The sequence below is a fragment of the Saccopteryx bilineata genome, chromosome 10, assembly GCF_036850765.1.
Source record: "Saccopteryx bilineata isolate mSacBil1 chromosome 10, mSacBil1_pri_phased_curated, whole genome shotgun sequence".
In the NCBI taxonomy this organism is placed as follows: Eukaryota; Metazoa; Chordata; class Mammalia; order Chiroptera; family Emballonuridae; genus Saccopteryx; species Saccopteryx bilineata.
Window position 1 is genome coordinate 65,998,347 of NC_089499.1, and position 11,751 is coordinate 66,010,097.

Below are 11,751 nucleotides of genomic sequence, written 5' to 3' on the forward strand. Positions count from 1 at the left end.
GCAAGTTGTGCCAGCGTGCTCCAGTGATCTCGAGTCACCTCCCTTCCTGGCAACGCCGTGGCCCCAAGCAGCTGCAAGAAATACAGGCACTGCACGAGTTTCTGCCCTCTTTTAGTGTTTCATGTAATTCTGTCCTTTTTGTGAAAGTCCTTTCGCCCCTAAATTTGTGTGTCATTTCCTAATAGAACATATCCTTGTGCCCAGTAACTGTTAATTTCTGCGTATCTGGGGTCCTGAGAAGTGAAGAATGGGGAGTGAATGCGAGCTCTCCTTTACTCTGACGAGGTTTTTACTATCAGCCTCTTGACATCTTCCACCTCAGTTTATCTTTAACTTATCTTTAATTGGAACCATTTTGTCCATTAGCTCCATTCTAATTACCTCTCAAAATAGTCAGATTTACAGGCAACATGTGACAGAGAAAATGCAAAAATTCAGCCAGCCTCTCCTGACATTCAAAAGCAGTCTCTGTCTAAATAGTGGAAAAGTTTATTTGCTTTTTCTGAGGATGTGCTAAGTGATTTTGCAGTTTGAGTGGTATGGCCTTCTAGCACTTAAGGCTGCATTTATTAAATAAATTTGTTCTCCTACTCAAGTGTTAAGTTTGTATTATGAAACCTCAAAGCCAATTTCGGCGATTGCAATGTGCAAATATTTTTAAAATTATGTAATTAAATAGGACTTGGCCTGCAAGGTCCACCAAAGTAATTTATTAATTGAAAAGTCTGATTTAATTTTATGTTATTTTTGTTTATTTAGGGTGGTGTCGGCATCTCTTGGAGAAAAAGGAGCCTCTCGTGTGCCTGTCACTGGAGGTGCAGAGGTCTCCAAGAAATCCTTAGCACCCTATTAAATATTAACCAGGAAGAACGGACTTGTTCCCTCTGTCCCCAAAACTCTGTTTTCATGTCGGAGTCTTATGATTTTAAAGAAAAAAAGAAAAATCTTGCTGGGTACAGTTATTTGTATTTCACTCTTTTTATCACTACATTATTTAAAAATGAATCACTTTTTTTCTTTTTAATTGTGCCTGTGTGCATACAGGGTTATATAAAGTATGTGCATGAAAAAAGAAGCCCTTTTAATTCCGTGGGAGCTCCTTCGAGCTACGGCGAGAGCCCTGCCATATCTGTTTCCTTGAAATGTCATTTTAAAGGTATTGTGGTTTTGGAGCAGCAGCTGTGACTGAAAAGTATGTAAACTAAGCTGTTCTTGCTCATATCATTTTTATATTCTTATGTCAGACCAGAAGGCTGCTTTAAATTTATTTTTCATTGTGTATTAGTTCTAGAGCCCATTTTTTTTCCTTCCTTGGGGAACATATGTTCTTTGGAACATGTGATACTCAAGCCCTTAAGAAAATAACAATTGTGGGGGGAAAGGTACCAAAATAGTCTGTTATTTTAGTATTATATTTGGGAGAAGACTAATTTAAAAAATTAACTCTCACAAAGTAGAATTTTAGGGGTCTAGCGTCTGTGTTTTAGGAAACAAAATAATTTAGGCATACTGTACTAGGTCACGTGAAAGGCAGTAACTTTTAGAAGCCCAAATTGCTTTCCCAAAAGGAAAATATTTTTTGTTGCTATTAAATATAGTTTATATTGCTACTTTAGAACTTTTTTTTCCAATGGGGCCATTTACTTAAATTCTTAGTTAATATTTCTGTATAGAAACGTCTTTGTCTCCAGAGCTCACCTTTGCAAGTTTGCATTTAATATGTGGTTGTGGATAAGTATTTATTCATACCATGTGGTGCCCCACACCTGATCGAGTGACAGCATGGCGTCATGTCAGCCAGCCACGTTTCTGACTGACTTTTGAGTAATGGTGGCATAGAAGGGGACAGAGGATGGAGGAAATGATAATAATGGGAAATTTTTTCCTTTCCTACATATTTCAGCATGTATAATGCCTCAGCTCTGCTGTGGTAATTTGGAACACTGGATAGAGAAATATTCCTTTTCCTAAAGAGCTGTAAAAGTGGGGTAGAAAGTATGAGCTATTAGACATTTCCGTGGTAAATATAATTTGATTACATGTGTTGGTAATTTTCCTCTGAGATCAGGATTTCACTTTGAGAGTTTTTTCACAATGATGTATTTCTTTCTACCTTTTGAAAACAAATGTAACCTCAGGAATTTGCCCTAAGATTCTACTGATTTGCCTCCTGAGCGTAGGCCTACATCTCGATGCCCAAGTGAGGTGAGTGACTTGAGGAGGAAAGCGGGGCCGTGAAGGGTTGTTCTCTGCTGCCACAGCCGTCCTGGCTCTGTGCACCAGGCTGTGGCTGCATCCAGGGCAGAAGCCTTCAGCTCAGCCTTGGAAAAGGACCTCTCAGAGCGTCTGGGGTGATGGTCAGAATAGCTAGTAGGTATAGCATAGGCATTGCCCTTCTGAATGGACGTTGGGCATCGGACTAAAGCAGTGCACTGGGGAAGCAAAGCCCGTGGACCTTTGAGGGTTCTGGGAAGCTCAGGGCAGTGGCTAAGCTTGTACTCATATAGTTTGGGGGTACACAAGTATGTCAGTGTTTTAATAACCTAGTCAGGTGACCACTGTGCACCAGTTGGGCATTGTGCCTGAGTGCCTCTCCTTGTCCCCACAAGGGGACTGGGGTCTGGAGAAGGAAAGAAGCTAAACAAAATCTAGCCTCCAGGAATGGAGAGACTGTCCTACCTCCCAGGAAAGTGTTCTCTCCACGGCAAGGTGTGCCCTCTAATTAAGGTGTGGAAAGATCTTTTTGTCCACTTACCAATCAAACCAGCATTGATGAAAAGGAATTTTAAAAAAAAACTGAGAGAAAAACAGAGAAGAAAGTTAGCTTCTTTGGATTCAGCTTCAGATGACATGATTGGTGTTTCCAGTCACCGCAGTTTCTGGCTGTTGCTTTTCCACATTTGTCAGGAGTCGGAGGCTGTTGTCCCTGCTTTCATATACACCCCTGTGTGGCCTCAGTCTCCACTGAGTCCCACGGGGGATTCCCACTGCCCACGAGTAGAGCTGAACTAGACCCTGCAGAGGACCATGTGCAGAGGTGCTTCTCAGCTCTAAAATATACTTGTTCTTCTCTCTCATCTAAGATTTCCCCGTCTATGCCTTACTCCTGCCACTTAAAAGTCTGGGTCACTCAGCTGGTGTAGCGGAAATCTGAATTTTGGTCTTGAAGACACAGTGCATCTTACTTAATCCCAGGCTGTTCTGGGCGAGGGGACATCCTTCTGTTTTGTCATTGATAAAACTTGGTCAAGGAACTTCTGGTAAACTAAATCTGCCACTATATTCTGAATGGGATTTGTGCTTTTCCGTGATAATTATGATTATGGTTTCCATCACTGATAACAATACAGATATGACCAGGGGTTCTTCTCCCCACCCCACTGAAGAAGCTCATAAAAGACTGTGTGACGTGGAAAGTGCCTTAGCAATTAAATAAAAGCCTGTTTCATATAAAGAGACTTGTTTCTATATGGAAAATATGAGCTTTTTTTTACATGGACCAGGTGTGGATTAGTTCACTGAGCCTTTCACTCAGCCGTATTCCCACTTGTAATTCTTCTGAGGCATAGTTCAGCCAAGTCAAAGAACATGTGATTAAAGGTGAACTGAAAGGCATTTAAAAAATAAACAAGCTGTTAAAGATCCTAAATCAGTAACAGAATCTATATGGACAGACTTGAAATGCATAAGAAAATGTGTCTGAATACCGGACGCTCCTCCTGCCTTCCTTGAACATCTCCCCAAAGTCCTTTTGGGTCCCTGAGCGGGTCAAGCAGCTGAGGGTATGCTTGGAGTGTAGCTCTTTTGTAGCTAATGATTTTCCTTCCACTGAGGTAGGTGAGACCCTAATCTTAAATCTACGATTCTCCAGCTAATATCGACAGGGGAAATCAGAACCTTGATTTTATTTTAGTCTGACATATGTTTCTCCTTTCTTCCAACCTGTAGCAGGGCACATGACCAGACAGTAGTGACAACTATTGGAGGTGGTGGCAGTGGAGCTGAGGAGGCTTTAGGCTTGCTGAAGTCAGGTCACTCCTGGTGACAACAGCAGCGTTGTCATGTGTTTAGCACTCACCACATGCCAGGCTCTTTTCTAAGCACTTTTTTTTGTTGTTGTTAGTACATTTATTCCTTAGAAGCATATTATGCACTATAATTAAACCCATATTATGGGTGAGCACACTGGGACAGGGAATGTCGGGAACTAGCCTGAGTTCCCAGGGCCAGCAGGGTGCAGAGCTGAATTTTGAACTCAAGCACTTGAATCTATGCTTGAAGGGTGTGAACTGTCTTGAACTACTACATTATACTTTGCAGTACTGTGTGATACAATACTTAGTTTTAATCAGGGCAGCAAAAGGAAGCACTGAGAAACAAAGATATTCATCCGGTACACCCTCAACTGTGCCCCCCACCCCCCATTTTCCCCAAATGTACAAACATGTTTCTGTTTGGGTTGTTTTTACATTGTAGCCTGTTCCCACTAAGCACTGGGTGTCAGTCATTTGCATCCTGTCATACTGCTTCTGCCTTGATTAGCTTACACGTTCATTGTGATTGTGGGAAGGCATTTTCCACCTTTAAAGTTACTCCGAAAAAGTAGAAACAAAGAAGGGGGTATGTATTTTCAGGGTGGGTCATGTTGTGAACCGCCCTCCTTGGGGAAGGGGGTTCTTCCAAGGGGACCTGGAGGCCCCAGTTGTCCACAGGGGACAAGGAGCTGCTTTCAGAAACTTAACACTTGGCTGAGAGATTTGCCCTGGCCCTCAGCCCTACCCTGCTGTTTTCCAGGACCACAGAGGGAGCGCAGTTGCATCTAGGGCAGTTGGAGGAACTTTGCTTTCTTGAGGACCATGTGCTGAGTTTGTTCAAGTCATCTGCCCTTTCAGCTTTCTTGTCTGAGGAAATTTAACCTGCTGAATTGGGGAGGTGGCAGGCTTGTACCAAACCACTCTCCTCCTTTGACATGTTTTGGGGCATTCAGCAGAGCTTTCTAGCCCCGAGGATTCGAGGTTCCCTCGCATCATCATTAGCATATCATCTTGCAAGTGTCAGAAACCCTTCTAGCCAAGATAACCAGGAGAGTGTGTCCCATCTGGTTCTACATTATAGTGGTGTTTCTGTTGAGAATGAGGGAGGTGGTGAGCTTCAGGAAGGCCTGGCGATGGGATAGAATGGAGTGTAGAAGGAGCTGGAATCTACAAATGTCAGGGAATTCAGGAAGAGAGGCATGGGAAAGGAAACAGGACACTGAAAGGTGCCAGGAAAAGTTGCGTCACCATTTGTCTTTTCTCTGGTGGCCAGAAGGTTAGTTTCTACTTTCAGGTCACTTGCAAGCACTGTGGGCACATAGTTGCCAAGTTTTACAGGGTCAGGACTAATAAAATTGGGATGTGGTAAATACTGGGAGACTGTTATTTTCAGGGAAGGACTGTTGGGAGTTCTCCCCAATGCATGAGAATGGTTTCGTGCTCAACTGTCTCTCTCCCTGGGTCAGTGTGCCACAGTGGAAGTTAACATGGAGTCACTTGGAGCGCTTTGTGCCTCAGAGCGCTAGCCATTGTACATACAATGGTGGGACTGGAGCTGGGGTGAGATACAGGAAAGTGTTTATTCGGCTCACTTGCTGGTCAGTGTTATTCTTTCATGTATGTTGAACAACTGCTCTGTACTGGGAGAAAGCCTACAAGACAGAGGAAGTTCTTGTCTTCATTGAGCTTATATTCTGATAACTTGTCCCAGACTGAACTGCACACAGTCAAATTATATGACTGGTCTCATCTGTTGCCTAAACTTTCCCAGAAAAACCAACGAAATCAGTTTAGCTTCAGAATGGAGCTGCCAGGAGCCAGATGTGGCCATGAAAAGAATATCTTTGACAGCTGTCGTCTGGCTGCAGCTGTACTAACCTAGGGCTGGTAAGCAGCCATGAGCCGTGTCTGCCAACTGGTGGCCAGACACTAGTGCAGGCTTAAACAGTTAGTGGAATCCCTCACCGCTGGCTGGATTCGCTGTGTGTGTCCCAGGATTACCACTGCTGTCCAGCCCAGAAGCCTCTGTGGTCCTGGGCAGAAACACCCAGAAGGGAACCGAAAATTAGCCCGTTGAGAATTTAAGCAAGGCATTTTTTACCCTGGAACATGGAGAGGGATGCAGGGGAGGTGGGAAACCATTGTCAGCAAGAAAGCAGAAGTATACCAGATGTGTGTCATTGTCTCCCTCCCCCCGCCGCGCTGCACGTCTCCATCCCCACTGAGAGTGCTCGCCTGTCCCGCACGGGCCTCCAGAGTGCCCCTGCCAGGAAGCAAAGTTGGCCTGTTTTATCCAAACAGAGATTTTCATTAAAAGCCTTAATTCTCACCTTTGAAAGCAGTTGTATACCTATAGACATGCCATAACTTTTCAAATATCTATCTGCCTCCCCAAATAAGTATATAAATAAATAAAATGTGTCAGCCTATCTGTGGCTAGAAGATTTTTAAATAAAAGGTAGAGTTTCTGCCTTAATGTATTAGGCAGGCTCTGCAAGCACGTGGGAGAAGAGTGATTTTGATCATCCATTGTCTAGCAAGCTCCTGACACCACAGTAGCTGCTCAGTAAATGTTTGTGGAATGAGCCAAGGATGGAAAAATTCCCATAAGCTGCTGACTTTCAAGAATGGTAATTAAAAATGAGTGCAGTTATTTCAAATAATAACTGGGGGAAACCCCACAATTTAGAGCAAAAAAAAGTAAAAGTTTAAATGGGATAATTTTAAGACCCTCTTTTCAGTTGTCCACATCTAGTATCTATAACAGAAAACACAACGTGAGAGAGATTAAGGCTTTGAAGCGGGTTTCTCTTGAGCCTGAACAGATAGCCATATGGGGAAAGACATCTTAAGAGGTTTTTCAAAGAAGCTCCACTCTGAGTAAGTAACAGCAACAAAAAATTGTTGAAGTAGAGAAAAAAAAAATTAAGATACCAGTTTATGTGTAAAAATCAACTTTTGCATTCTAAATGCATTGTGTAAATTTGCCATGCAGGAAACATAAGCGAAGCCATTTGGTTTTGTGGCACTGGTGTGGGCTGGCCGAGGGGTGGGGATGAAGTGAGGCTCCGCGCAGACTGAGGACAGCCAGATGGCTGCAGCACACATCTTTTGTGTTCTTGTTTGCTTCTTAAAGCAGTTGCAGAATTTTGCCCTTGGCGATATTTTCTTCATGCTTGTATGTTCTGCTACGAATTTACTTTTTTGTCAGAGTACTTTGAAGGAAAAGCCTTGCTCTAATTTTTTTTTACTTTAGTTATAAACTTGTGAAGTCAACAGTGTGTTCATAACAATATTTTTAAAATGTGAAGTATGTTAGTAAATGGCGGGAGGATCAGCTTTTCTTTTTTTCTTAGCACAGTGATTTTGACCATGTTTTACGTCAATTCACAGAAAGAACTTTGCAGTTTATGGATGTGGAATTGATGATAGACGGATGGATAGAAATAGAACAGGTACATTGTTACTCCAATAGTAATGAAACTTACCTGATGAGATGTTTTACCTTTTTCTATCCCTTACAGCAGGTTTTCAGTTTGTGGTTGACTTACTGTATTTCATCAGCACCTCTGACTTGGTGATATTTAAATTCTTAAGTGAGAGTGCTTTTGGATTGGTTGATGGGTTTCACCTGAATATTTGGTTGGCACTTATTAGAACTGTTTATCACACCACCATTGAAATTTATATTTATTTACTACTAAAAGCAAATTATATTTTGCAATCACCATGGCAAGGGACATTAAAGATGTTCTGACTGCTTATAAGGGATGATATTTATCACTGAATACTTTTTTCTTTTCTTTTCTTTTTTTTTTCTTTGCATTTTTCCGAAGCTGGAAATGGGGAGGCAGTCAGACAGACTCCCACATGCACTCGACTACGATCCACCCAGCATGCCCACCAGGGGGCCATGCTCTGCCCCTCTGAGGCTTCGCTCTGTTGCATCCAGAGCCATTCTAGCACCTGAGGCAGAGGCCACAGAGCCATCCTCAGCGCCTGGGCCATCTTTGCTCCAATGGAGCCTCGGCTGCGGGAGGGGAAGAGAGAAACAGAGAGGAAGGAGAGGGGAGGGGTCGAGAAGCAGATGGGCGCTTCTCCTGTGTGCCCTGACCGGGAATCGAACCCGGGACTCCTGCACACCAGGCCGACACTCTACCACTGAGCCAACCGGCCAGGGCCTATCACTGAACACTTTTAATTAAGGAATTGCTTTGGGGCTTTTCCCCCCCGTTGATGGAATAATACTTCAGGATAATTTAATGTCCTTTTCACAGTCCCAGTTTTTCTCTCTTTTGGAGAGTGGGGCTCAAACAAGAGAAGACCACAGATGCAGGGTCCTTGGGCAATGGTTCATTCTCCGGCTCTGCACACATTTCCAGTTCTCGTTGGAACCTGCAGTCCCTGACAAGAAAACAGGAAGCTCACAGTCCTAACCTTATTGAAATCTCTGCCAGTTTAGTCACAAGTCTGAGGCAGCCCCTTCCAATAATGAAGCCATTGTGCGTATCATCTCTGATCAGCTCTTGAAATGTTCTAGTAAGTCTATCTTACAACATTATACGAAGATAATCAGCAGACTTAGAAGGTCCCCATCTGGACTGTAGAGTTCTTTTACTGAAAGATGTTTTGCCTTTTTGAGATAGCTCTCGCGTTTCATCATCTGTTCCGCCGAGATGAAGTGCATATGAAAAGTCAGTGACTCTGAATCCATCTGTTGTTATTATTTTCTACTGATAATTGGCTTGAACAATGAAATGTCTGTGTCTGCAGCCTTTGAAACTGTACACCCTGTATATTTTCTGGAGGTCTCACTGCAGTACCTTCTCTCATACTCTCAAGCTTACAGTGAACGGTACTGGTGTGAAGACAGCGCCTTTGTGCATCAGTATGTGTCATTCAGCTTTTAAAGCTGGCACAGGGGTTTCTGTCCCAGTCCCCGTGTCTGTGCTGTTGGCTCCAGTATCCAGCACTGTTGCAGCAAGGAGCTCAGCTAGACCACAATGCATGGATCCCTTACCTGGGTTGCCATCTTTATTTCACTGTCCTCATTAAAATATTAATTTAGAGTACAGTATCTAATACCTATGGAATTAGATACGATCTATAACTGTGTAATATATTCAGCTGCATCCAGGTCTGCACAGTCCAGAGACATCAGTGTTGGATTCACTAACAGTTCAGTGCTGTGGTCTGATTGAATCAAGGTTAGATCACTTATCATCCAGGAAGGTCAGTTTTCTAACACCTTATTTAGAAGGTCATTTTAAGACAAAATAGTGGTCAGAATAGGTATCTTTAGTTTCTTTGGGAACTCCTCTTAGAGAACCTTTGCTTTATTCTTTGCTTGAAGAATCTTTTCATTTTGTTTCTCTTGTTTTTGTGTTATACCATGATATGTTTGAAATGGATGTTTTGTGTGTAATTTTTTTTTTAGCTTTTCAGTAATATTCTGTTGCTTTTGTGGCAGATTAATATTGCCAGAAAATGGTATTGTATTAATACAATAAAACTTGCTTTTGAACATTTTAAACCACCTTCTTTCCCTCAGCAAAATCATGGTATATTCTGAGAGGCTCTGGAGTATCTGACTCTTTTTAGTTCAAGTAATAATGTAGACACACGCCATGGACTCCCTAGCTGGTCTTGCCCCCAAAGTATTATGTGGCATCACATGGAACTAGCTTAACATAACCTTATTTATGTTTCAGTTGGAATCATTCAAACTGCCAAAAGTTACTAAAATAATTGTTACTAGGACCAACATGTGACGGGAACACACAGTAGAGGTGAGGGGAGTGTGAGTGACTCTACGCTCAGAGAAAAGGCACCAGTGAATCCTAGTGCCTGTGTGTTTTTCCTCGGTCTTCCATTTCTCCGTTCTAAGGACAAATTATGTTGAGGTATGGCATATTTTCTGCTGAAATGGAGAAAATTGTTGACTGTAATTATGTTCTTTAATTGAAATTATAAGTGGTTAGACCACTCAGTTAAAAGCATTCTCTCTAATATATGGGTAATGTTTTTAAATTAGTGGTCAAGGATTGATGACATTTGAAAGGCAGGCATTTGGGATGTATTTTCGAACAACTCAAATTATTTTCCTTAAATCATTAGTGAACCAAGGAGTGTAAAGTGGCATTTTTTGGTTTATTCTCTTTAATTAGATAGATGTGAATATTACATGTGTGAGTATACATACACATGTATATGCATTGCATAAATGTATCTGTATTTATTTTGTATATGTGCATTTTTATACATATATGAAATAGATCTCTCTGTAGACTCATACAGATCAGTTTGTAATGTGTCAAAGCAGAAAAACGAGAGGCATACATTAGACTGAAATTGTGGCTCTAACCGAGCATCAGAGATCCAAAGGCAACCAGCAAACCACCCTTCGTGTGGGTGCCCAGTTGTTTTTTTTTGTAATAGCTGGAGCTTCAACAGCAGCACCATACCTCACCCCTCATACCATTCCCCAGGAGTCAGTTCTTAACTACTAATGAATGCAATTCATTTTAATTGTTATAATAGCAACATAACATTTAACTGTCTCCTGTTTAGTCCTGTCCTTGGGAGCAGGCAGTGACTCCCGTCAGAGAGAGGACAGGTAGAAGGCTCAGCGGGCGTCTGATTGAGCCAGTTATTCATTTGCTGAGTGTTTGTGTTTATGCAAAGGGGCCTCTTCCTGCATATTGAATCTAGAGTGAGCAGTGGCTTTTGTTGTGTTTGCCCACATACCTCCAGTCCTGCCTCACTCTGCCGCCAGCCCGGAGCCCCGGACGCCCGCAGCTTCCCCTCACAGGGAGTTGCTCCCTCACTAACTCTCAACTTTCTTCCCTTGTGTGGAAATTGCCTCTGGGGCCCCAAAGCTTTCCTTCCTCACCATGAACTGGTAAGTGTGTGTGGGAAGCCAAGGCTTATACTTTTGTTTCGTTTTACAAATGTTGGGAGGCGACTTGGCTGTTCTTTGGGTGCCTTCTGCCAGCGGTCATGGTTGCTGGGCTGTTGTCACTTGCTGGCTTCTTGAAATGGACAAGTACAAGTTCCTTTAGGAAACGTGGCTGAGTTCTGGGCTAGCAGGGAGGAGCACCCGGGAACTTGGAGGAGGGGAGAAGATGAAGAAGAGAGAGAGAACAGCTTTATTATTCTTTGTCCTAACAAATCCTGCTTTGTAACTGTCCTGTAGATAATGCTGCCATTGTTTGCTAAAAGGCTTCAAACAGTGTGCAGGAGTGAGGTGTGAGAGTGCAGGGCACTAGCTGCGGGCTTGCCCACACCAGCCAGGCCCCGCAGGTCTGTGCTGGCAGAAAGGGTTTTCTCCAGGGCAGTGGACTGGCTCTCCCCTGGTTGATAACACACTGGAGATGCTGGCCGAGGTGCTCAGAGAGTCGGTCTGGAGGGAAGGAATCTGATCTTATGGGGGCCCCTGCCCCGCCCCCGCTCAGCCAGCGTAATGGCACCCCCGGTTTAGCTGTTTGCTCTGGGAATTTTAATCTTGAGTGGTTTGCTTGGTCAGGTTTTGTTTTTTGTTGTTGTTCCTGTCACCATATTCAGAGGTTAACCCAGTGTTTTTATTAAACTGAATTTTTAAAAAAGACTCAGAAATTTATGCATTGTGCATTTACATCATGCTGGAGTATGATGGTAGAATTCTACATCCTAGAGGATTATAATTTTTTAAATGAGTTGCCACAATTAAGAAAGACAA

The 11,751-nt window shown here is 42.9% G+C and overlaps 1 protein-coding gene across 14 annotated transcripts in view; it reads left to right on the plus strand.

The window, feature by feature from the left end:
• The window catches only part of FOXP1 (forkhead box P1), a 671,570-nt gene that overhangs the window by 305,451 nt on the left and 354,368 nt on the right, over positions 1 to 11,751 (plus strand). The window contains exon 1 of one of the 14 annotated variants that reach the window (XM_066245811.1): positions 10,808 to 10,935. The exons of the other annotated variants lie outside the window; for them this stretch is intronic. The gene's annotated coding sequence lies outside the window, so the exon portion shown is untranslated. Of the gene's footprint in view, positions 1 to 10,807; positions 10,936 to 11,751 lie in introns of those variants that run through there. 14 annotated transcript variants of the gene reach the window in all.